Source organism: Ambystoma mexicanum, chromosome 5p (assembly GCF_040938575.1).
Source record: "Ambystoma mexicanum isolate Mex_15411 chromosome 5p, UKY_AmexF1_1, whole genome shotgun sequence".
Taxonomy (NCBI): Eukaryota; Metazoa; Chordata; class Amphibia; order Caudata; family Ambystomatidae; genus Ambystoma; species Ambystoma mexicanum.
The window spans coordinates 1079814991-1079841678 of NC_090930.1; positions in this window are offsets into that span (position 1 = coordinate 1079814991).

Sequence of the window (26688 nt, forward strand, 5' to 3'; positions counted from 1 at the left end):
AACCTAAACATTAACAGAACTCAAAGGTCGGAAGGCTTGGCTGCAAGTCAAAAACATAGTCCACCATTTTAGAACGTAGAACACACGAGTGGAAATCAAAATGTCAGGTGAATCTTAAAATGGCGGTGAAGTTAACCCAAATATCGGAACTTTGCAATGCGGTTTTCCGTGTAGCACGAATAGGCTTAGTCCAATATAAATACTAAGGAGGCACTATATAATTACTGTTTAACAAGGAGTCTATTTTTAATGTTCCTACTTCTTAACTCAAAAGTGGAGTTAAAATCGATATTTTTTTCTGTCAAGGATGTCTAATTAGTGACAGGGGATCCCCCTTCATATCTGTGTTTATGCAACTTTCCTCAGGACTCAATGAGTAAGTAAATTGAAGATGCCACACAGCTGGTCATTAATGTAAGGCTTTGGCCATCTAGTCCTGTATTTTCTGTAGATCCAGAGTGTTTGCTAACTGTAGGGAGACATAAAACAACAATACAAGTGTTGCTGGTATTGATTTTATTGATGCATTGTTCTATCTGGTGTCGCATGGGTATGTGTAGGTAAAAAGGTTTCGACTCACCCATGGTTAGTTGCTCTGCTTACTGTGAAATGGAAGAAACAGCCATCTCAACTCAGGCTGCTTTTGTGCACCTAAACAGAGGAATTAACTCAGTGTAAAGTGAATGGCTGGAGGGTTTGAGCCAGAACAGCATTGGTTTCCTGAAATCTCGTAGTGAAAAGTAATTGTATTCCTTTTTAAAAACAAGTTACTAGCGCCCGCCTTCTATCTATGATATCAAGGGCAATTCTTACTTTGTTCTCCTGTCGTGTGGGTGTTTTGAATATATCAGAAATACTGGCGTTCAATGCCTTGACTGCACACTGGTCACCGCACTGGTTTCAGAGACACCATTAAAATCATGTCTCTCCAGTTTCAGCGGGCCAATGTGTGCATGCGTGGAAATGCACGATTCTGCGTTGTAACGGGCGCCATTTGAAAATGGTGCTGGGATGTGCTTATGAGTTCTGGTGTGTATGTTTTAGAACCATGACCAAGTACCATCCTGGGTACGATGGGACACAAAGTTCATACATAAGTAAATAGTTAAGTATATTCATGTATAGTCACAAATGTGCTGTTTGTTATTAGGAAACAGGACTTTATGATATTTTAGCATCTTTTTTCTCATGTGTTCACTGTGACTTTTATTAGTGGTGTTGTTCTGGCGCAATATGTTAAGTATATGTCACAGATCTTAAGAGTGTTAGAACCGGGCTATCCATCAAGGCTGGTTGGTTGCCTCCCTGAGCAATAAAGGTACAAAATGGTATCACACAGCTGCCACCATTGTTACATGTTGGACAGATCATGTACAGCTGGTGTCAAAGTGAAGCAATGAATACTTTGGTTAGTATGGGCAGTGATTTGTTGTCAAACTTGAAGGGTTCGGGTATCAAAGAGTGATGATGGCATGCTACATGGATAACTCTGCTGACAGGCATGAAGCTAAGTTTTACAACACCGTTTTACATTGGAAAAACATGGAGTGAAGCATCTGCAATGAGATTCAGTTTTTCAGTATCGCCAGGGTTGGTTACTACTGTACAAATGGGGGAAGGAACATCCAGAATAAGGTACATAAGGTGCAGAGGTTGCATGAACTAATTTTCTTAAACACGACCCTCATGTGTGATCTATGAACTGGGGTGTGGGGCAGGCAATGATATCACAATGCCACATTCCATACAGGCCTCCTTCTGGTCATAGGTCTGATATGCCGTAAGGTGCCAGTATAGTGCTACCCATGTGCGTGTAGTGTGGCAAGAGTCTGCCAGCTGTTTGTTATTTTATAATGTTCTCAATATGAGAATTGGTTTCTAAGCCTGGGATCAGGATTCAAACCTGTGTTGCACTGCTTTGTCTTGCTTCCAACACAAATGCGTTGCCCCTGAGCTATCCCCCCTCCCGATTATAGAGTCTGTTTTTGGGCAAAAATCCACTGTCGTTTCCTCTTAAACAAGATTGACCCAATGTTTCCTCCACGTTGTGGGATATTCATTGTTTCCAGCACATTCAATATGAAATCTGAATGTGTGTGTTTTGGGTCACAATGTGTTCTACCATGGGTGCTGTGCATTTGTAGGTATGGATGCAAGATTTATGTTCCGCACTTCTGATCTTAACTGGCGAGAAGTCATTCCTATGTATCAGAGGACACAAGGTCATGTAATGAGATAAATAACGTCACTGGTATTACAGTTGGGGAAATATCTCTCTGTCCACGGGAAATGCCAGCCTATGTCAACAGATATGCTCTGTTGAATTTGGGCACATACTGCAGAGTGTCTTCATCGGGCATGTCCTATTGGTCCAGGGTTATTCCATAGTGTGTTTTGGGTATCACTATCTTTGTCTTTATATGTAGAGACAAGTGAGTTTTGAAGGTTCCATCCGTGTTTGATAGCAAATCTTGGACTAGGAATGATGTAAGTGCTGATATTTAAGAAAGGCCACAATTTCAAGATTTCAAGCATAATGCAATTTGTTAAGGGAGCTTAACAGAACAGCTGTGATATGGTCTGATGTGTATTTCCGGGCTGTATGTTGCTCCAGAATGATATCTCTCTGAATGTGTCTGGCTTGTTTCAGATCATGGTGTACCCACAGGCACGTAGTTCCTGTGCAAGGTCCACTGTTTGTGCAGTTCCTTGTATAATGGAGGAATTTACCAAAAGGAAGATTCTGTCTGAGGCTCTGTGGGTGGTAGCTTTGGAATTGGAGAAAATAATTCCTATTGGCAGGTGTATGGTATACCATGTTATTGATCCCACAATATGTGGCAAATAAGACAATATCTAAAAAGTTAATGTTTGAATGACTTCATGTCATGGTGAAGTTTAGAAATTCATTCTGGTCATTGAGCCAGAGCCGAAAAGTTTGAAAACGCTCCTCTGTTCTTTCACATACCATGAGGACATCATCAATGTATCTTCTCCAATGGTTGACATTGTACTTGAAGGGATTATCAGTGTCATAGATGGCCAATTTTTCGAACTCAGCGATAAATAGATTTTCTAAGGGAGGCAAATATCGCCCCCACTGCTGTACCCGAGATTTGTTTGTAAACGTATTTTAAAAAAAATAAAGACATTTTTTGTCAGTGCTATCTCGGCCATCTGCATAACAAAAGTCACTGGGATCTCTAGCGGCAGATCCTTTTTTCTAAGGATTCGGTATATGACCAGGAGTGTTTCTTCCTGGGGGATCTTTGTGTAAATGGCCTCGATGTCCATGGTGACAAGAAATTGCATCAAAGGGTTGAATTGGAGTTTGTTTGTCATACACAAGACTGCTCATGTATCCTTTATATACAATACCATTTTTAAAACTTCATGCTTTAGGGAAAAGTCTACGAACTGGAAAAGCGGTTCCAAAATTGATCCTATCCAAGAGACTATTGGTCGTCCTGGTGGTGGATGAAGTCCTTTATGCACTTTGAGGAGTGCATAGAAAGCTGGACGTTTTGAGTGACATGGGATAAGAAATGTGTTTTCTTTTTGGCTGATGTAGCCTTAATGCAGCGCTTCATCTACACTCGGGTCGATAAGTTGTTTAATCTTAGACATTGGATCACTGCCCAGGCATATATAACTAGTTTGATTGCCTAGTAGGGTTTGCCCATGGTACAGTAGTCTTCAGTGTTCATTATACCAGTAGCTCCACCCTTGTGCGCTGGTTTGATTGCAATGGTTTCTTCATCTGTTAGAGGCTGCTGGAGAAGCCCTGGTGTTAGATTCTAAATGATCTTGTTTCTTCAAAAGGGCCTTTTTGAAAGCGATGGATTCAGCACTGATTCCTGATAAAGGAGGATAGAAAGTGGATTTATTGTGTAAGTCTGTTGCACTCACTCTTCCTTCAAGCTCTTTGGTGCCAAATAACTATTTAAGGAGGATCTTCTGAATTAGTTGAGCAATTCCGATCCTAGTTTTAAAAGGATCATGTTCTACTGTGTGGACAAAAGAAAGACCCTTTTCCAATACTTGGATATGATTAGGGGTCAGATTAATGTGGGAGAAATTAAGGATGAGGGACTCGGGTGGCAGCACTTGCTTTAATTGTTCTTGTAATGGCACTGTGTTGCGGGCTTAATGGCAGTCTTGGGATTCTGGGATTGGTTACAACCATGTCCCCTGCTGTGGGTTACCCTCAGGCACTGTTCTTGCCATCTCTCTTGCCACCTCCCTCTCCCTCTACTTCAGCCTATGCATCTATGTAAAAATGGCACTGAGTTTCTATTGTCATTGGCCATATTACTATCTTAGAAATGCACAGTTCTCTCGGACTGATGTTGCTCTGAGGACCCCGTGGCCGAAATACCAAGGCCACTATCCTCTGAGCGAGTGCTCAAGAAGCTCCAATTGTCTGGTTGACGGTGGGATTTGTTAAAACATTGTTTCTGAATGTGGCCCATATTGGCAGTCTCTGTGTTAGTCTATTCTTCATAGTAATCATTGTAGGTATAAGGATATATTCTTTCATGACTGAAGGCAGCAATGTTTTTTTTAATTGTGTTATTTTCTTGTTCATATTAAATTCCTTAAGCCCTTTCATCACTGCCTTTAAATCCTCCAGATTATTTTTATAGTTGTCCAAAATTAATTGATTTTGTAAGGAATCATGTTTTGCTGTTTTTTGTGCATCCCATTTTCTGATACAGTCCTTTGATCTTACTCAGAGATCTGAACCTAAGGGCTGACGACCCGCTCGATGGGCAAGCTTTGTCCTTAATTAATGCCCTACAAATCATTGGATATTCACAATGGGTCAAAGGTCCCATGCACATAGGTCATAACACATTCTTTGTGCCTCTCTAATGTTGAAGTGATCTCGTACCCATGGTCTGAACACTATTTACTGAAAGTACATGCTCAGTTATCGGCGTCACCACCCAGAATGGATTTTTTTCCAAGAATTGAAAACCAAACCAGGAACTTCATAAATGTCACACCTGCTAAACCATCTGCATTACTTGCGGCAAGGCTGCAGCCTATCACTAGCATCACCAACTCATCAGACCTGGTGACACATCTCACTGCCACTATTAGCTCTGTTATATAAACTCTTGCTCCAGTGAAAGTTAAAACGATTAAAACTGCGACCCATAAGAACACCTGCTACAATGATAACATCATCTTACTTAGACTTAACAAAAGATCTCTCGAAAGGGAGTGGGGTAAAAACCTCTTTCCCCAGTCTCTCAGCCTCTATAAACAGGCAGTAGAATAATGTAAAACAGCCATTAAAGAAGCTAAATAAGCCTACCTTAAAACCAGGATCTCGAATGCTCTAACAAGCTCAAGCAAACATTTTAAAATCCTCACTGAATTCGAGAATGAATCAGGCATTAATCATGATCATAATAAAGACTCAGCATGGTGTCAGGCCATTCACAATTCTCTTCTAAAATTACGTTTCCATATACAGACCATAAGGAACCTACAAGGGTGTACCGCTGGACAGAGAGTGACTCCACTTCTCTCTCCCGATACCTACATCCACCAGACGAATAACGCAATATTTAACTTTACAAATTGCTTTGAGGCCGAAATTTATAAGATTATCCTCTCTATGAAACTAGCATCTTGTCTGGGAGACAACTGCCCTGCCAATATTCTCAAAGGTTCACTCGAGTCACTTGTTCCTTGGCTAACCAGACTAATCAACCTTTAGCAATGGTATGGTTCCAGTGACCCGTAAAGAGGCCTGGATTACCCCACTGCTCAGGAAAAGTATCCTGGACGCATCAGTGGCTAAAAACTACCGCCCCATCACAAACGTGCCCTTTTTCCTCAAAACCATAGCCTATATACTGTTTCACAGATTTATTTAGAATGGCATCCAGGGGGCACACATGTTAGGTTTCAGTGCCAAGCATGGGACAGAAACCACTATGTTGGATTTTAAATCCACCTTGGCCAGCATAGTGGACAGGGGACACCCTGCCCTGCTGATGCTGTTCAATTTTTCTGTGGCGTTTGATCTGTTCAATCATTCCAAATGGTGACCAGATTAAGGGACCAGGCACACTGATCTGACCTAGTGGCTCAATGGATTACCATTTTTCTTGGGCCTTGCACTGCTAGAGTGGCAGTTGGTGATGCAAGTACTACACCTACTGTCCAGACCTGCTGTGTCCCAGAGGGCTTGTGCATTGCTTCTATTCTCCTTAACATATATATCAGGCCCTTTCTCAGTCTCCTGGACCACCTGGGTGTGCATTATACCAACTATGCCAACGACACCCAGGTCGTCTTCAAGCTTACTGGTGACTATGTACAGGATTCAGGTGCCATCAACAAAGTGTATGATGCAGTTCCGCCGTGGATGACTGAAAACTCTCTAGCCCACAACAGAGACAAAACAGAGCTCTTGATCCTGGCTTCAGGTCCGCAGTTGAAGAAACTTAATCCAGCATATGTCAGCTTAGCATCACTGGCAGCTGTATCCGTGTAGCCAAGCGTGTGAAGACACTTGGTGTATTTTTAGATGCCAAACACATTATGAAATCCCATGTCTCGCACACCCTCTCCTCTTGTGACTACACAACAAATCTTCTCAACTACATATGCCCCTTCATCTCAGCCAGCAACAGCTCCCTATTAGCCACTGCTAATGAGAGTAAATAGCATGCAGGAAATAATTTGTATCCACGATTAACTTGCCATCATCCAGACCTCAATGGCGACTGCCTAACTCAAACCAAACTGATCCAAGACTGAATTCATACTAATCAGCAGTCCGACCGCTAAAAAACAACTTGTCCAACAATGGCTCAATGATATGCTGCAAGAAATATTTGATAAACAACTCTCAGACTCAGCAAAAGCCTTAGGCTTCACCATTGACAGCAGCTTGTTCTTCCAGAAACACATAGCCAAGAACGACCAAATAGTCTGGCACAGAATATCTGCACTTTGGAAAAATCGAACCCTTCATCCTGCTGCAAGACATGAAGACAGTAGTGCATGCCAAGGTGGTCTTGCATATCGATGGGGGAAATGCTTTCCTGACAGGACACCCAGCTGTTCACTGGCTCCCCTAATAGCAGTCTACTAGGCTGCAGCACGTCCTATTACGGGAGCACGGAAATCTGACCTAATCACCCCCATCCTAAGTGAACTACATTGACGCCCACTCCAAGCCAGGATACTATTCAAGACTGTATATATCATCTACAAAGCTGGCACAAGTAGCACACTAGTATGCCTGGCAGCAAAACTCCATCTATCTGTTGGCACACACTCCTCGAGCTGCAAATCGACCAACTGGCTTTAATCACAACTCGTCCATAAAGAGAGAAACCACAAAGAATCATTCTCTTGTCATGCACCCATCCTCCAGTACTCAATCCCGTTGCTGGCTCAGAATGCCCCACAGTTCTCAAATTTTGCAAATCTCTCAAACACCGCTCTTTCAACAACACCTGACCAAGGATTTATTCCAATAGACATACATGCCAATGCACAAACCTCACAGTACTGCACTGCTGTTAAAAGAAACCAATCCAAATGTTGGCTGCCCACACTCTGTACAGTTGTCTGCTGCTTACGAGCTATGTCCACACGTTAAACAATAAAATAAAATTTAAAAAATCACGAACTGGTGACGGCCCGGGCAATACTGGCAGTTTGGTCTTTGCATATGTAAATTCTTATTTGCCTTAAAATCATGATGCAAAAGCCAGTTGTGCTAAATGTATTTACATGGTTTATCATGGAAAGGTGTTGGTCTAGGTGCAATCCCAGATTTTCCACAACTTGGGATAGTATGATATTTGCTTTATCAAGCCACAGTTCCCAGTTGGGTGTTTTAGACTCAGTAGATGCGTAGGTGTTGAGACATTCGGTTTTGCCTATATTCAGACTGAGATAGTTCAGATCCATCTAGAGTTCAAAATTGTTAAAAGTATGATTCAATTTAGCTTGTACTCTGTCTATATAACAGGGAGAAATGCTGAAGATGAGTTGAGTGTCATCCGCTTAATTCTGAAACGAAAATGTCATTTTCTTGGAGCCAATCCAATAGTGGTTTGAGGTAGATGTTAAAAAGAAGAAGGGAGAGACCTTATCCTTGTGGAACTTCACAGTCAGGTTGATATATTTTGGATTCAGATTGAATAATCCTGACAGAGGTCGTATGGTTGATTAAAAATGAAGAGAATCATTGTAAATCCTCTTCTGACAAATTAGCAACAGCTTTTAACCATAATAGCAGGATGACATGGCCCAAGGTGTCGAATGCTGCCGATCAATCATGTAACAGCAATGTGCTGATGGTTCTTAGTCCATCGTATGTCAGAGGTGATCTTTTACATGGAGTAATGCTGTTTCAGTGCTACGGCCTGGTCTGAAACCAAAATGGAAATCATTTAGTCATTCGTTTTTCTCACAATGTTCTTACAGCTGTATGGACAAAATGTTATTCATGATTTTAAAAAGGAAACTTGGAAATAGGTCCAAAAGTTTCCTGCTTCTAATGGATCTAAGGATTTCCTTTTGAGCAGTGCAGTGATGCAGGAGGTTTTTTTTAGATCTTTAGGAATGACTCATTCAGATATAGATCTATTTAAAAGGTGTGTGATGAAAGGGTTGTCAATAGCGCAGCCCATGATAATAATATTAAGCGGACATGCGGTAGCAAGACAATTGCTGAAACCTATTAATTGATAACGGGTTTCAAGGCAAAAATTGGAATTGGATCCCGATCTATACATTTACTATAGAAGGGATTGGCTGTGTTAAATTAAGCCGCGCTGAACGTTGTGGCAATGGCCTTGCAAATGTTAGAGATTTGATTGCGGAATGCTGTGGCCAGAGCCACACACCATTCAGGAAAATCTGGTGACCCATAGAATTTACACTTGTATGCAAGAATAGCTAAGTTATTCTCTTTTCATTTCGTCTTCAAAGCCAGATTCTTTGCTTTTGATGGCAACTTCTAGGATTCTAATGGTAGTTTTGACTTGTTCGATGTGCAGATCATACCATTTTTGTTCTTATTGTTGGTTCTAATAACTTTCTTGATGAAAGGAGCTTTAACATTTATCATTGATTGAATATAAATGAAATAATCTTTCACTAGTTGGTGTAATGTATGCTTATGGACAATTGTGTTGCACACGTCTAGGTCATCAGCCATGTTTTCAACGTCAGTAGACAGGGATCCCGAAAGAGGTTTCCCTGTCGAGGGTGGTGGGGGAGGGGTTAAAATCATGTTATCCAAAACTAAACTGAAACATATTAAAAAGTGATCTGTCCAACACATGGGATTTAGAATCGTGGTGGTTGATAAGAGATGTCTTACTAGAACCCATTCTAGAGTACTGGCCTTGCAATGTGTGGCACCATTATCAATTTGATTAAAATTAAGGCTGTCAAACATTGATCCCAAGTCAATAGCTTTTGTATCACATGGGTCAATAAAACTCAAATTGAGGTGCTCCATTCGTATTATTTGACCATCCGAATTGATAATTGATAAAATGAGTTTAAGCAACTGTGAGTTAAAATCTGAAGATAATGATGGAGGTCTATATGATATAAGACAATGCATTGGAGGGGATTTAATCTCCTGAATTTTATTGCAAATAATTTCACATCTAGATATCAGCTGGGAATTGATGGACAATTGAGCTCAGGTGGAGTGGAATTACTTGCTAAAATGCCACCACTTCTTGACTTGGTAGACAGCATTTGTTCTGTGATCATGCCCCCAATCTTTTCTTTTTATAGTTGTTGTTGGGGAAAGTGGAAAGTGACCTTCTTCTTGCCCCACTCTTGAGGAGGTAGAAGATGCAGGAGGTAGTCTCCTTCTTCCTGTGGTAGTGAAACAGTTATCTGGGATTGCTCCTTGTAGATTAATAGCACAGCAATTATTAGAACACATGCATTCTTCCAAGGTAATGATATCATATGGTTATAAATATACATTTCCAATATTTTAAGATTTGCAATTTTGGAAAGAATAGATGAGGACATGTATTATGGAACGATTACCAGTCTGTACAGCTTGCACATGCTAGTTATTAGCACAATCGAGCCTCAAAATACTGTCACAGGCTTAAAGAAAGACATCCACGTTACTCGTTGCATGTTTTTGCGTTTTGCACAGAAATGTGCACCGTGCAACTAAGGCAATATGGTCAGGCCCAATGTGTGCCGGCTAAGATGCACTTATCCGACTTTTGAACATGCAAAGGACATGTTTGTGGCGATTGCAGTGTAAGAGCATGCATTTTGTGTGAACCGATCTGCGCCCATAATCCTGCATGCAATTTGAATAAACCACAGCATTGAACAATTTCAACAAACATTTTGTAACAAAAGAATACAACACTATTTGTTCCTTTTTATCAACTTTTGTTATGTTTGGTTCTTGCAGTAAATGCATTTAGATGGCCTGGTTTTTGTTTTTTAAACTACAAAGACGTGCATATTGCTGTCTAGTTGTTGCTGTTATTTCGGGATTTTATCTGGTGTGCCTTAAAATCCCACTTTGATTTTTCTGACATTGCCTCTTGTGCCATTTACTCGCACATGCTGCATTCTTTAAACACGCTGCATTTTTCTGCAAAATGGTGATGAAGGAGGACAAGATGGCGTCTTTTGAATAAACGCTATCAGAGAACAAATGAAAAGCTCCTGTCAACCTATAATCATCTTGTTCCTCTAAAAAAAAAAAACTCTTTTTTTTGTCTTCTAGGACACTCGAATTATGCTTTGACGTTCAAAATATGGGGGAACGCTGCCAGCGGGCGTTGCTTGTCACAAAAAGCTGCCACTTGCTCTCATATTATAATAGCATTTATTGTGATGATAAAGACAAGTACATTGTTTGGATAGATGAACAAAGCATGATATCTTCCATTGCATTAACCCCAACAGTCTAGTTAATCCATCAGAATCCATGTGTGACCAGAGCCTGTTTGCAGATGGAAACGCTTGATAAATGTATGTGCAGTGGTAATGAGGGCGACATTGTCACGAAACATCACTTTCATCGTGCCTCTCTTGCAGTTTTTTTTTTTTAACTTTGCAGATTTGATGGTCATGCGTCTCATTGGGAGATGAACAACTTTACAGTTGGCCTACAATGTCGTTTACCTACAGGGTTGCCAATAGAAAACACAGAAACAGACAAGTGTTATGATTGTTATTAAGTTATGACATTATCTATATTGGGATGGCAGAATGACAATTGTATGTAGCCTGGGCCACTGCAATTCATTTTTTATTCTTTGGAAGTACTCAACATGACTTGAAATGTATTCTTTTCTTTCACTTGGGTGACATATTTACGTGGTCACTAAAGAACTGAAGATAGAACAACTGGATGTCACCTTTCAGAAGGCATATCGTACTAGGATTAATGTGGGGATGGATGTCTATTGATCGCTGAAATTACATTGTAGATCTATATGCATATCTTTATATCTATGTAGATCTGTACACAATGAAGGAAATGAATGCTGCTAAACATATGAAATACAATATTGCATATTCTGATATATGTAAAAAGGAATATGCAGGTTTAATCATAGGACCACATGGTGTGCCCAGGATCACTAGTAATTTAAACATTTGAGGCCACTCGGTCTTATACTATAATTGGAAGAGGGCCAAATAGCCCAGTTTGTTGCCATTTGCACTTCTCCCTGTGTGTTATAGATATTGTATTAATATTTGGAAACATGCCGCTTCCTGTCTTCTTTGTTACAAAACATGGTGAATGTTTTAGAACATGACACAAAAGAGCCATGCATCTGCCGTCTCTGTTCTGATCAAAATAAGGAGGAAAGCAATGAGATACCTCTTTATTTCTCTCCTCAATTCACATTGTACATCTTTTATTGAAAAAGAGAGTGGGGTGTCTGAATATGGAAGTCTTACCATGCAATAAATTCAGATATTCAACAACAGAGGGGTGCCATCTCACCATGTTGAATTGGGCTCTGACTTCCCCTTAGCACTCAGTACTCAGGGGTTCCTAACTTCATCTGCCACAGTGTAATGTGAGTGACAAGAAAACACAAAACACCTGTGGATACATCAAACATCCATAGCAAGGGTGTGTAATTTGCAGTACCATTTTCTGCATCGAAAATACTCAGAAAATATCACAGGTAAAATGTATGGCTTCGTAAATAGTAAACAATGTGCAATGGGGATAAGCTTGAACAGAAAACTTCTGCGAAACAGCAAAGTGTACAGACAGACATACTGGGCCTCATTACGACCCAGGCGGTAAATTACCGCCTGGGTCGTACCTTTACCACCATGGCGTAAACCATGTTTACGCCATGGTGGTTGGCGGACTTACTGCCCCATTCCGAGGTTGGCGGGGCGGTAAGTCCCCATTAACCCATTTACCCTTCCCCATTCCCATTTTTGCCCCATAGGGCATAATGGGAGTGAGGAAGGCGTTAATTACGCCACCGTAAATTACGGTGGCGTAATTAACAACAAGGTCCCTTAGCGCCATGGATTTTAACACCTGCTGAGAGCAGGTGTTAAATCCTCCATGGTGCTAAGGGAACTCGGAATCAGGCGGTAAGGGTCGGCGCTGTTTACGCCGCCGTAAACCCCTTACCGCCTGGGTCCTAATGAGGCCCACTGAGTGCAGTGATCCCAAATGGAAAAATAAATGAATAACTAGCCATCCACAGTTTGATATGGTGCACCCAGATATGCACAGCGACCAAAAAGGAGCACGGACCATCCTTTGAAGGAGTCAGCAATTCACACAGCCAGTGTAGTGTGTTCGATTTGTTAACTTCATTATGATGGTTGCTGGTGTTATTACTACTAATCATGTGTTAGGGATATGACAAATTATGTGCAAACTAACTTTATAAATGTGTTTATCTTCTCAAACGTAACAAAGCCTCCTACTTCGATATTGAATAGCAGTATAACGCAAATGACAACAATGTAAGTAATGTGTTCTTTTAGTATTTCAGGCTTTCTATTATTGCTGTTTCATGCAGTGCTTATTTACAAGGGCATGTCTTGGTCGTGGACAGTGCTTCAAGTAGAAAACGTGCATCCAATCAATGTCTAGTTTATATAATTGATACATTTTTGAAATAATGTTTTTGAAGTTTCTCAGGTCCATAGATTAGCATTCTCTACTCAAAACGTGTTGTGCGACTTAATCTATCAGGAAAATAAGAATGTTACGCGAATGACAAAGATTATTCTTTCTTTTGAAAAAGCAAACTGTGAAACAAATAAATTGGTGCCATCATACATTTTAACACAATCATTTTGAATTCAAATGTATTCCACAACATTACCTATTGGGTGTTCCTTTTATTTTATTTCTTAAAGTTAAAGTTTCAATATAGAGAATGAGTGCATGAACCTATTATTGTTTGCGCACATCTTGAGGTGAGCCTGCATCAAATCAGCAATCCAACACGTCATTCATTTCAGACAGTGCTTTTCACATTGCTTTGTTCTGAGGCATTTAACAGGCTGCATTTTTAAGTACTCGAGAGCAGCATTTTTACATATTCTTGGTTTACTCAAGAAAATCAGCCACCTCACAAATCCATCAAACTGTGTTTTGGGCCCACATCTCTGGGTTGTTGTTTATTATATTAACACTAGGTGACTTCTTGTCATTCAACATCATCAAAGCATTTGCACTTTGAAACACTGGTCCGGCCCACAAACACACTAAGTGGAAGGGCAGAGCAAGGCATAGGAGTCCTTTCAGGCCCCCAGTGTTCTTGGTAGCAGCGGTGAATGCGAGTTGGAGCACCTGGCTGGTGTACCAATGGTAGATAGGGGACCACAGTTCAAAACTGGTGTGATGCACCAACTGGGCAAATACGTCATGAAACAGGGCTACCCCCTAAATCACCTAAGTCAAAGGATACTTATCTGTGTGCTGTCTATGTGTAGTTTATTATTTATACCTTGCTATTTTATTCAGCACACCTGTTATGGATGGGTTGACTAATTCCTGGTTTAATGAAATACAGACTGTCACAGATGTGTGTCTGTTTTTAACCATTAGAGCACTAAATGTCCCAATCTACACAGGACCTGATTGTATCAACCATACACAACGTGCATATTCTCTGCTTCTTTGCTTCACTTTCAAAGATACCCCTCCCCCAGATCAAAAGCTCTGTTTAGCAAATCTGCCCACACCTCAGTGACTTTCGGCCCTCCCACCCATTGACAGCTGACAGGGTGCGGAGTGCCAAGGAATACCGTTTTGGGTCCATCAGGCCTACTGTACAATACTTGCCTCTATGGCACAGCAGCAACCTGACCCAGATTTCAATCCACGCAACCATTGTTATTTAGGATGATTTCAGTAAAAAGTTAATTTGAAACCTGTGGTATTTCACAGCTGTGGTAAGTGTTCTTATTGTTTGCCAGGCCAGTCTCACAATGCTGCTTCTGACAAGTAGTTAAGGTGAGTTCATTTCAGTATGTTTATTTGACTACAATTAATCATGTAATAATTCATAAAAGATTGATTCATTTACAATTGCAGACTAAACATTATAATTAAATCAAATGTGCCAGTGAAAATATATAAACATTATCAATTCATATTGTTTGAATCATTCTTAAAACAAATATACAGTTGGTCATAAATACAATTTATAACTTGGAATCAATCGTTCAGCACACCTTTATTTTTTAACATTTAGAGGTTTTACAACTTAAGGATGCCATAATATAGCGTCCCAAAGATCAATACACAATAAAATAATGTTCCAGCATAAGATAAACATGTGCTGGCTTGATTTAGGTCAAATTCAATATCTTTATGAATATCTTTAACAAGGGAATAAAACACTTTCTACGGGATGAAGTATACCATCACAGAAAATCGAAGTAGACATTGGTCTGGTCTCTAAGAATAAACAATTTGAATAAGACCCAACACGTTACTTTTTGAACATTCATCTTGATTTACTGCAAGCGTTAGTAGGTTTAATCATAATCATATGAATATTATTCTCACCTGTTTATCATGAATATACAATAAATAAATAAACATATGTTAAGTACGTTGTCAGTGGTGGTTTCATCATGGTGGATTCTTCTAGCAATCCAGTATACCGATTTTCTAAAAGTGAATTATTTTTTTTTTGTTTACCTACAATGCTACAGACAATCTCTCAAATAGATCTTAAACCCCTATATTAAACAGTGTTACCTAACATAGCTCAGCATCATTAACTCCCTTTAATATTGGAATAGCAGAAAATAATTCACAATCTGATGCAATAGCTTCAAATTATTATTATCATAGATTACAGCCCATTGCAAGATCAATATCAATGGTTTTACTTCAATGTCTTGATGTAGCGGCTCATTGGAATTTGCGGAGCATCCAACCCAAAGAAAGTCTTCAATGATCCACAGGGCACCCAACAAGGTCTTTAAAGATGTATGCTCCACATTCCCAAGATTTGTGTTACTTCGTTTTCAGTTGTAGTTGTTGAGCATTCCCCTTTTGGTGTCCCGTCTACATCTTCAGGGTTTTTCTGCTTTTCTATCATTCGGCTTGTACCTACCTCTGCCATGGGGGTAACTTCTTCGAACATTCGCCATAAATCTAATACGGTTCTGTAACTGTTTCCCTTTGTATCATGCTAGTAAATGTGTTGATAGTAGGTCCAATACTCTTTTGTCAAATGACACACCTTCTGTCCAAATTGGTGTAACCCCGACTCCTTTTATCCCAGTGATCCATTGATCGTGATACTTCTGTATCCTGTCGCTATATAGTGGAAGGTGCTGGCAAATATGTGCCAGTGGTGTTACTCCCCCCGTGGCAATGTTTCTTTTCCTTTCTTGTGTATTCTGGTACCCTTGAATCTCTTCCCACCTCTCACTTGGTATGTCAGTTACAATATGTGGAAATAATACGTTCTTTATCAATGCTCACAATTATGGTATGTCACATTAGCTGTTCTTCTTGAGAGGTGTTACCTGGTGACCTTTCACCATTTATTTCTTTGCCTATTATTCATTAATCAAAAAAGTTACTTGTACTGAAATACTTTAGCGTGTTCAACAAAACATATACACAAAAGCAGACTGACAAACATATAATCATGCAACATACACATGCACTGCCTGCGCGCGTTTGTTCTTTCCCTATTCCCGTTACTGTCCCTGGTTCTTCTTATTCCCTATCCTATCTACTATTTCACATTTACTCCCCACCTCTTTCACCTTTATTATGTCTCAAGATTTCTTACTTCCACGGAAAAAGAATATTCTAAAAACTACTCGGAGTCTACTCGAGACCCCCACTATTTTTCTCTTTCTCTATTCTGCACTTGGTCGGGACAAATGCTATGCTGCGCCGCCTTCTACCCCGTACGGGCTAGGATACCACTTCTCTTCTTCTCACCTCTTACAACACCTAATGGCCATATAAAGGATAGATCAGAAAAGCCTCACCGTCACTCACGCAGACCCTATTCTTAACTACCTTCCCTTTGTTACTAATTCCCTTCTTCCTGTATTTCCCCTTACCTTCCTTTGGGGTCTTTGCAACCGGGACTCCACGTGTTCAGTCAGGTACTCCGAGGGTCGCCGCTCACGGCCGGACCTCGCTCAGGTCCGTCCCCCAACCAAGCCGTGGCCTGCCTTGGCGAGCAGCTTTTTCGATCGGGTATTCGTCAACCGGGAACCCGTGACCCTTTCTTCTTGTTGTGCACAGTCTGGTCAACTGCGGAGGTGATGGTTTTGCTGGGGGCGCCCTGGATCTCGCTGCCGGGCGGTGCAGGCCTCAAGGCACCTCTCTAAATCACGTCGCGGGGGTCACCAAAAATGTAGGTGCCTTTCCCCGGCTTACTACGTATGAGAGAAAATAAAATACCCGACACAACCCCTTGTTGGGGAAGGAGGCACTGAGACCCGGCTACAAGAGTTCAAAGGATGGTTTGTTTCTCCAGCTAGGAAATAACCCAAAAAACCCTCAATCTCCCATTACATCACACTTGTATATATATCAATTAAAGTAACTCTAACAAAAAATGCTAAATGGACCCGATTGGTCAGGCGGTGTGGTGCTGTAGGTGTGGGTGGCATCTCTTCCTTCTGGTTGGCTGAGTGGCTGACGAGATGACGGACGTCAAATATCTTGTGCTCCAAGCAGGTCAGGGTCCGGTCACTGTGGTCACTACCTAAGCTAATATGTTACACATTAAATAACAAATTATCTAAAACATGTTATGCTACTTTTCACATTTCTACATAAGTCATGCACAATGATTATTGTCAGTACAATTGGGTAATTTGTGGCTTGTAATTGAAGACCTTGACCCTTATTGTGCATGTAAAAGAATCAGGCTGTGTTTCGCATCTCTCCTAGGTTTCAAACTCATTAGTACAAGTTAAAACATATATAGTAGTAAAAATGCTTAAGGTTAGTAAGGAGTGTGTTGGGTGGGTTTCGCAGCACAGGCGAGGGTCTGGCACTTGAAAGAAATACCTTACTGGGAGTGTAGGTCAGGAGGGCAATACATTGTTCTAAAATGGGGGTGGGTGACTGGCACGTTTATGGGGATGAATCGAGCAGAAAGTGCTTAGCTCATTCTGGTTCACATGCTGGTTCTCAGGCGAGCAGTGATCTCAGAGGAAGAAAACTGTATCATATTGGTTGTTGCAACTTTCTCCGGCTTCTGCGTGAGAATGGAAGTGCAGAGCTTTCCTTCGCAGGGGGAGTGCAAGGGTGGGGGCCAGCCAGCTGCCTGCGTGCCTTGTGTGTGTGTCTCTGTCCTTGGCTGCTGCGGTGGAAGGGGAGCTGAGCTTTACTGTACTATCGCAGTGAGGCCTGTTTACCCAAGATGGAGTCGAAAGGGGGCACAAAAGATGGATGCCCCGTGTCCTGCTCAGTAGTCCCATCCATGTAGCAGTCAACCGTGGTTAACTTTACATAAGGGCGAGGGGCAATCCCACTACCGGAGGCACATGGTCCAAGCCTCGTACTGAAGAGCGTACGACGCGAGGGGGCCTGTGGACTCCTCGCTCCCATACATTTGCCACCTGTTCTGTTCCAACTTGATTAAAACGTGTGCTTGTTGTGAATCCTTCACCCTTCTCTGAACCCTATCATCTTCTCCTCAACTGCCCTCTCCCCCTCCGTTTCCCTTCCTTCCCCTTCTCTTCCGTTCCAAGGGAACTGTTAAGGAGAATTCTCCAGAATGGCTAATTTCCCTTATCTACTGAGTCCCTCAGCAGCTTTGCTGGATTTCTAGGGTTTATTTTTTTCACCTGGTAAGAGTGTGAGCCCTTTTTCCCACTCTTACATGTGTTTTGCTGTGTGTGTTCAACATTTTCTTGTGTTCATAGACTGTGGAGCCTCACCTACTCCATAGGCATCATCCTTTTATTGTGTGTTACACAGCACCTTCAGTGCAGTGACACAGGGTTGTCTTTTAGACTTCCCAACACAGACTCCATTTTCTGGGACTGACTATTGTCTACCAGAACATGTAAAGTTGCCTTTGACTTTATTAGTCTCTTTAAAATCCACAGACCTAGTGCAAACTATCTTACATAGAGTACTGGAAAGGGTTAATACGTATCCCTTTTTGTCTGTTTCTCTTGGAGCATTGTTTTGCCGCTTTTCCATCAAGACTTGGCTGGTGGCATTGGTAACTACCCTATTTTTCCTACCACGATTATCTTAAATAACCTTTGTAATGCTTTAGGCTTTAATTCTAATCGTGGTAGCCTCAAAGTTAAACCTGCTAGACCATAGGTTTTTATACGCTTGTGGCTGGGTTTATTCACCAATTCTTTATGAAAATGTCTTTCTTGTGTTTTACTCTGGACACCAAAAAAGGCTTGGTTCCTTTGTTCGCCGTCCTTTCGCAGGCTTCTGCACAGAAGCCCTCCTTAGGCACCTGAAAGTCTGGGTAGGCAGGATGTGAGAGAATGGTTTTAGGACCCCTGCCATGGGGTCCCTTGGTAACCCAAGTCGCACTCCTGTTTGATTGGCTAGGTGACTGTCCCGGCGGGACAGCCACCCTGCTGTGTGATTGACAGCCAGGCTGTGTGAATGGGGGAAAACTGCATAAAAAGCAGGTCTCTGGGATTGGAAAGGCAGAGTCACCACTGGAACGAAAGAACCAACGAGTAGCTGACAGAAGAGGACCCCTACAACGACTGAACCGACCGGTGAAGCCCTGCTGCAGGTCCAAATCTTTAAGCTCCAACGACAGAGAAGATCTACCAGGAGACCAGCCAGCCAGGACTCCCTCCTTTGGTCGAATTTGCTGTACAGAGCTACAGTGAACCGGATAGCCAGGAAGGTCGGACCCTGCTTGGGTTTTAAGGAGCACGCCTTTTATTTGTTGCTTTGCTCTGGTGCTGGTTTCTTCCCTGGGCAATGCAGGACCCTCAAGTCTTCCTACTTCGTGTCAGTCCGACAGTCGCTTCAGAAACCGTGAGCCTGCAGGAACTGCCAGGAACGACTGCCTCAGCTACAGCTTCTTCTCCATTTAAAGGTACTGTGCAAAACCAGTTGTTTGCTTCGTCCAGCCACGGTGAAGGTGTATGAAACCTTTCACCAATCTGAGGGCTTGTCCTTCTCTACTCTTTAAACTAACTTTTCTGCCGACCAACTTCGTCTGGAACTTTTGGCAAAGACTTAACCACGAACTAACCTGAACTGTGTGATCTTGAGCAAAAGACTTGTGTCCTATTGACTTTGGCCCTAAGCCTTTTTGATTTGATTCCATCACTGTGGTTCCTCTTTCTAGATCGCCCTGATTACTGACCTGTTGGTGCTGCTCTCTACCTAACTTTGTCTTTCCCTCCCTTTTTAAATTATTGGAGTGCCATTTTGCTCACACTTCATTTTGAGTTTAACTTGTCCAGAATCTATTTGGAGTGGTTTAGTGTATTAAGAGAGTGATTTTTAAAACTGCTTTATTTTAGTGAGATGTTATACAACTGATGTGTAAATCAATGTATATTCTTTTACTCAGAAACCTTGAGTCAGTGTTACTTTGAATCATAGTAATTGTTGTCCTTTGTGTAACTATTGGTACTGCTCACTTGCTCTTGAGATAAGTCTGGCTGCTCAGACCTTGCTTCCACTTTACTGTGTAGTACAGGTGTGTACCAAAGGTGAATTTGTACTGTCACTTGTAGTCTTAATTGTGTGTGGTGTTCCCAAAGGGTACTGCATATAATTCTGCCTAACAGGAATCCATTCACAGTACCTATATTGGGTTCTGGAAAACTCTGTTTCTGTATCTTCTTATCTCAGTTAGGGACTTTGGGTTATGATGGCATTAGATTGTCCTTCTTGGTTCTATGAATCCAGCAACAGCAGGGGTCAGTTTTCCCTCCACAATCCACCCTCTCTCCTTTACCATTACTTTAACAATATCAGCAGCCAAAATCTTGCCTCCTTTCAAATTCTAGTTCCTACTAAATAGAATTTCACATTGTTTAACTCCACATTTGCCACTCCAAGTTTCAGAATGTCCTCTTCATTAGTGTTTGGGTTTAGATTACTTTAACTGCTCCTATTTACTCCTTCTCTACCTCAATTTCCTTGAGAGATGACCCATCACAGGTTATGTATTGGCTCAATGGCGAGATCGCCCTTACATACCTTTTATTCATTCCAGGGTAGGCTACTTCCATAAACATCCTGAAGTCTGGCATCTTCAGTTTGTTCACTTGACCCCCTTATCACATTGTCTTATCTGGTGTGCATAGCACCTTCTCTCCTGCTTCCTCCTCAGAACAGGGTTGAAGAACATTGTATAGGTGTAGCCGGGGTCAGTTAGCAGTCACCCAATTATTAGCAGAGTATATTTGGGCCCATCAAGGACTCCCCGCCACAAGAATGGAAGACCTTGCCATGGGGCAAAGTTACTGTCTTTAATTTAGCAAAAGAAGTGACAGGGATCACATCAGAAAAACAAATATGCTCTGGAGCTATTGTTTTCTAAGCATGCGTCACCTGGCTTTATCCCGATGTGATGCCACAAGTCCATCTCAGAAATCTATCACACATTTACATTGGTCAGTTTGGGTTTGATACATATAGAGGATATATGTGTTTGTTCTACAATCGTATAGCTATGTCGAGGGGTCCCCCCTAGAGCCCCTTCTACTATTATTGAGCTAAATTGTTGCAGGGTCGCAGAGAGACCATTGGCCCTTGTATATCCCCATGTGAACGGTGACTCTTGACTGGTCAGAATGTGTCCTCCCTTCCCTGGGACCCTGTACAGCTACCAGACTGAGTATACATTTTCAAGGCAATGGGAATGAACATGGAGGTGTGAAATGTTCCCTAATGTGGCCATCTCTGATCTCCTAAGCCTGGGAGAGTGCATTCAGTTAGCAGCCAGTGGGCAATGCTGTTTTCCCTTCTGGTTCAATGGGAACAGTCCTCTTTGTCTACATTAGTTGAATGGGCATTGTCCTGTTCGGCTGGGTCATGTGTGTGGAGACCACAAAATGAAGTTGCCCTGCTTGTAATTATAAGGATTTTATACTGATTTTCTGCAGGTGGCTTGGTAACTGTAACTTTCCGTCTCCACTTGTCCTTGGCTGCGTGCCTCTTGTCTGCTCGCCTCGGGCTACATTGGTCATCTCAGCTTTCCCATGTACTCGAAGCTGTTGTCAAGGGTTTTGACCCATGTTGAATCAATAGACTGGGTAGATGTGGGGATGAGCTGTCGCCGCCCATTATTCTATCCCAGAACAAATAAAATCAATAGACTGGGTGGATGTGGGGATGAGCTGTCGCCGCCCACATTCACGCCAGAATCCAGGAGAACTGCGCAGTTTGCGCACACCAAAATGGTCACCTAATCTGCCACCCACCAGTGCAAAGAAAGGTGGTTCTGTTCAAAATCCGTTTTTTTATGTCAAAAAGTTGCTAAAATCATGGGCACAAGACCACTCTAAAGATACAACCTTCTTGTGGGGGGTTCCACATCACCACTCTACTGTAAGGATGCCATCAAAACAATGTTAAGCAAGGGTCAAACACTATCAAGCAAAAGACCACTCTATTGAAATGCAGTAATTCAAGACAGATCCCAAAAATGGGTGCAGTACCAGCTTTGTCCACAAACCGGCGCTAGTGGTCTAAACTCTGTCAGGGAAACTGTATTTAGGAGTTGCAAGAGGGGCAGGGACTTCAAAGCCTGTTGGTTAATTAAAAATCTTAGCCACCTGCTGTTCCCAGAGGCCAAGAGGCTGAGAACTCTTAACACCCCAGAGACTCACAACAGGAGGCAGGATATCACATGGCCCTTCTGAGTGAGAGGGAGGGGGTTTCCCCTTCATCCTGGAGGAGAGAGACAATAGCCCCTTTCAGTTGAATGGGGTATGTTAATTTTGAATGTTGTCTGTAAACAGAGAGCTGCCTGTGAGCAGAGACATGTGATCCCTGACCCACCCAGCTTCAAGGGGCGGGCCAGACTTGAGTGTGGATTCCTATTGCAGCAAATATACATTTTATAGAAACATTATAACTTATTGTAACCAAATGACAGGAATGTACAACTTTGAGATTCTTAGTAATGCCCTCACGGTTTGAGTCCAAACTCCAATTTCTACGGTGTTCTAGGACCAAACCCTGCTATTTATTGATATTACAGACACCGGGTTTATGCTAGAAACCTAGTAAATAGCTTGACTGTGTGTTAAAGGAGGGTGTACACTGGTGTAATTTTTGATACAGATTTAACATTGGTAAACCAATTAAAAATGAAATTAAGTTGTCATTTTTAATGCAAGCCCCCAGGAAGATCAGGGTCAGACAAGCATGGACCATAAGGAATCTGTAATATGTACATGTAATTTCACCAAATTGTGTATGTAGGAAATATGTATTTGGGTCAGAAATAGATTTGCGTGCAATTTGACAAGGGGAGGTTCCTCTGACCATAAAACCTACAGCATCACTCTGACACTCCATTTCTTCCCCCCAATCAAGGGAGAGAGGAAAGCTTGGCCAATGATAAGTGAGAGGGGCAGGCTTAGCTAGGCCCAGGCACACACCCATTTTCAAAACACATAAAAAGTGCCACTGAAACCCAGGTAGGGAGATTCACTTTCCACTTTCTTGCGGGACGCTTTGCCGGGAGACTTCAGACTTCACATCCATTGATCCAGACTTCAAATCCATCAATCTCCAGAACCTGTAGCAGAAATTAACTCCAGAATTTGTAGCAGAGAGGCCTGAATCCACAAGCTGAATCCTCTTTAGGAGGCCTCAAAAAAAACCAAGCTATTCAACAGCCGGGCGAGGTGTTTGAATTTTCGCCAAGAACTTTTGCAAGAACCTGTAGCAGTATCCAGAAAGCAGTGCTGTATCCGGAACCAGAGAGAACCACAAACCAGACCGTTGTGAGCAGAACCGGTGCTTGACAGGCCCAGAGAGCAGAGCTGGCCCAGATAGCCGGGACTTCAGAACCACCCGCCGGAAGTCCCGTCCAACCTGACCAGACCTTGACGGCCTATTTCAAAAATATAGTGTGAGTACTAACTGTGCCAAAACCAATCTCTTAGTTTAAAATAATCTAATCCAAACTGTTTTAGCCTATTACAACCACCTCCTAGAATCGTGTCATTCTGTCATCTTTTAAAGCTGAAAACTGTCTCTGTCATTTTGAACTTTTGAATTTCAAATCCGAAAAACTACCTTCACAAAATCGTCCGTATCTCCGGAACCGTTTGTGCTAGGAGCGTAATTACGCTCGACGCACGCGATTAAATTTGCTGCGATTTGACATTTTGCACAATTTCAGCCACCTGTAAAAATCAGCAGCTCCTTGCTTTCCTTTGCTAAAATTCGTTTTAACCTGCTAGTTACTCGTAGAGCATTGCTAAAGTGAGCCTGAACTAATATAAACTAGATATCACCCACCCTGAACCTCTAGAGGGAATTAAAAGCATTTGAAGCACATTTCTCACTTCATTGTCATCACATTCAAAGCATTTTGGGCCTGTGTTTGAAACTTCTACCTGTTTTCCTCTAAGCTTGCTGGGGGGGAACTGAATTTCGTATTGTATTCGATTGCATTCCTGAGAACTGTTTGCTCCTCTTTCCATCTCCTTATATTGCATAAAGGGGGGGGGGATTGTCAAGGAAAAGTGATTACATAGTCTTTTGTTGAAGCCATATCAAGTTATTTACTGTACTGCATTTCATTCATCATTGCATTTCCTTGAACCATATACGGCATTCTTTCCCACCTTATTCTTCTGTTCCTACTCATAAGTAACCAAGAACTGTGCTACTGTAGGATTACCTCTTGCTGATTACTGCTCAGATTCACAAATGTACTATCCATTATCAATTTATTTATAGAAGTGTGGTATATATATATATGTAGTTTAATTTTTCAAATAAACCTTTTAAATTTGCAAAACAAATCTACTTCTTGGCTCAGTGGGGTCAGGGGGATTCTAAGAGAGGGGTGTTATACAAGGGTCCATCATCCAGATTATAACTTGCCATAAACATATATAAATAAGGGCTTCCCTTGGGCATCCCAGACAAGGCACTGACTTAGTGTGATTGTTTGATTGGAGTCACTTACACTGTTTCTCCTTTGCCATCCATTTGAGAGACCTATAGCTTCTATATCTTTCCCTATGGCTTCTCCATGTTAGTAGTAGTCAAGCGTGTGCAAGCTAGATATATGAATACTTTAGATCATGCGGTTTCCGCTTCGGCAAACAATATGAATATAAAGAGATATGTATTTGTGTCTGTCCTCTACCTACATGGATCATAAGCATTTACTTCATACCTATATGCAATAAACTAGTGCATGTACGTGCAACTTCATGAATGATTAAATATGTACTTCATGTATAATGTGGCACCTTGTGATGTCAGTGATGATGTAATTATTCCCTGCTTTGTAGTCAGTCAACTTGCTTATGGTCTAACTGACTGTCTGAACGAATAACACTTCTCACACCTGCGATACATAGATGATTGTAGTGATGGGGCTAAAAGTGAGGCACATCCATTATTTCACTGCCTTCATTTTGAGAGTTGTCTGGGGGGCATGAGGATTACATTTGTCCCCCCGTCTACAATACTGTTTTGAATGTGTGCTATTTCTTTTGACTTCCTCAATGTATACCTACTGTCTGCTATTTCAAATGTGCAGGCAAATTAATGTAAACAATGATATTTCACCTGCTTATGCTGAAGCCACATCATTAGCTATTTAGAGTCCCTCCATTTTGCTAGACTAAAGGACAACAGGTCTTGAAGAAGGAGTATATTCCTCCCTTTGTCTGAACTTCTTCAATATTGTTCCATCATTGTGTAGTCTTGTCAGCATACACAAATTGTGTGTTGTTCCTCCTTTGGGTTGTCACCTTCATGAACCCATTTCATTTTTACTAGTACCACCTCATCATCCTTGAAAAGGATGCCCACTAGATGCTGTTGGACCTCTCTTTCTATTTGCTTGGTGACTATGGGACACTAATTATAGGTATGTTGTGCTTCCTCTCCCAGTTGTATATGTTGTTGAGTTTATTCATCAAGTAGTTACATTGGTTCTCACACTTCAACTCAAGCAAGTCAGAGGACAACTGTTTGTTCTCCAGAGCCTTGATTCTGTCTTCCACCTTATATCTGTTCTCATTTCCATTGACTCCATTAAAATGTCCTTTATATCTTGTTTTGTGGCTGAGTACTGATCTGAGGCTCTTAGAGGTCCTTCTGGAGGAATTGTTGCACTCTTCATTGTTGACATTACTTCTTCTTGTGTACATTTAGGGAGACTCTCATTCTAGCCCACAGACTACTCTTCATTGAACATCTAATGGAATATTGCCTTGTCCTTGCTAAATTGTCTGTGGTGGCTTAGTAATCTCAACCCTTGGGGGTTCAAGCCTTTCAACAAATCTCTTCTACACCTATGATAAGGTAACTGTTGTGACATATAAACTGTCCCACATGAACACACATTTTCTGTCAACTTTATCCTGATCTACCACCCCCCCTTCGGAAATACGAGGTTTCAATGATGAAATCACACAGATCCTGAGTAAATTAGATGGACCTAACTGCTCTACCCTATTCCTACGGGACTTAAACCTTTGGAGTTGTAATTCCTCCGACAAAAAGACCATGGATCTGGGACCGGTTCTCAATAATATTACTCATCAAGCTCTTAATAGTGACCCTACCAAAGCAGAAACAACGTGCTGGACTGGGGGGTGGCAAGGTATCTAACTGTGCATATTGATAGCACCACCCCTTGCATATGGTCTGACCACTATGTTGTCGATTTCCATATTGAATACAAGGATCCCCTTACAAAAGTTAGCAACATAGTGAAAAAAGTTACCAGCCATAAAAAGTCACCAGCTGTAGTTTCTAAAGGTTATGGCCTTCTGACCTTCAGGCTGCTTTGGAGAGCTTATGACTTGTACATCCGACCTAGACTCAGCCAAGCACATCGTGACATCTTATAGCTGCGTGGTTACAGGCATGTTAAATAGGATAGAACCTTTCAACACCAAGTCAGTCGGGGATAATGGGGAACATCAACATTGGTTCACTGCAGAGTTTAGCCTTCTATAAAAGGCCAAAAGAAAATCAGAATCCTGGTGGCTAAAATGTCCCTCAGA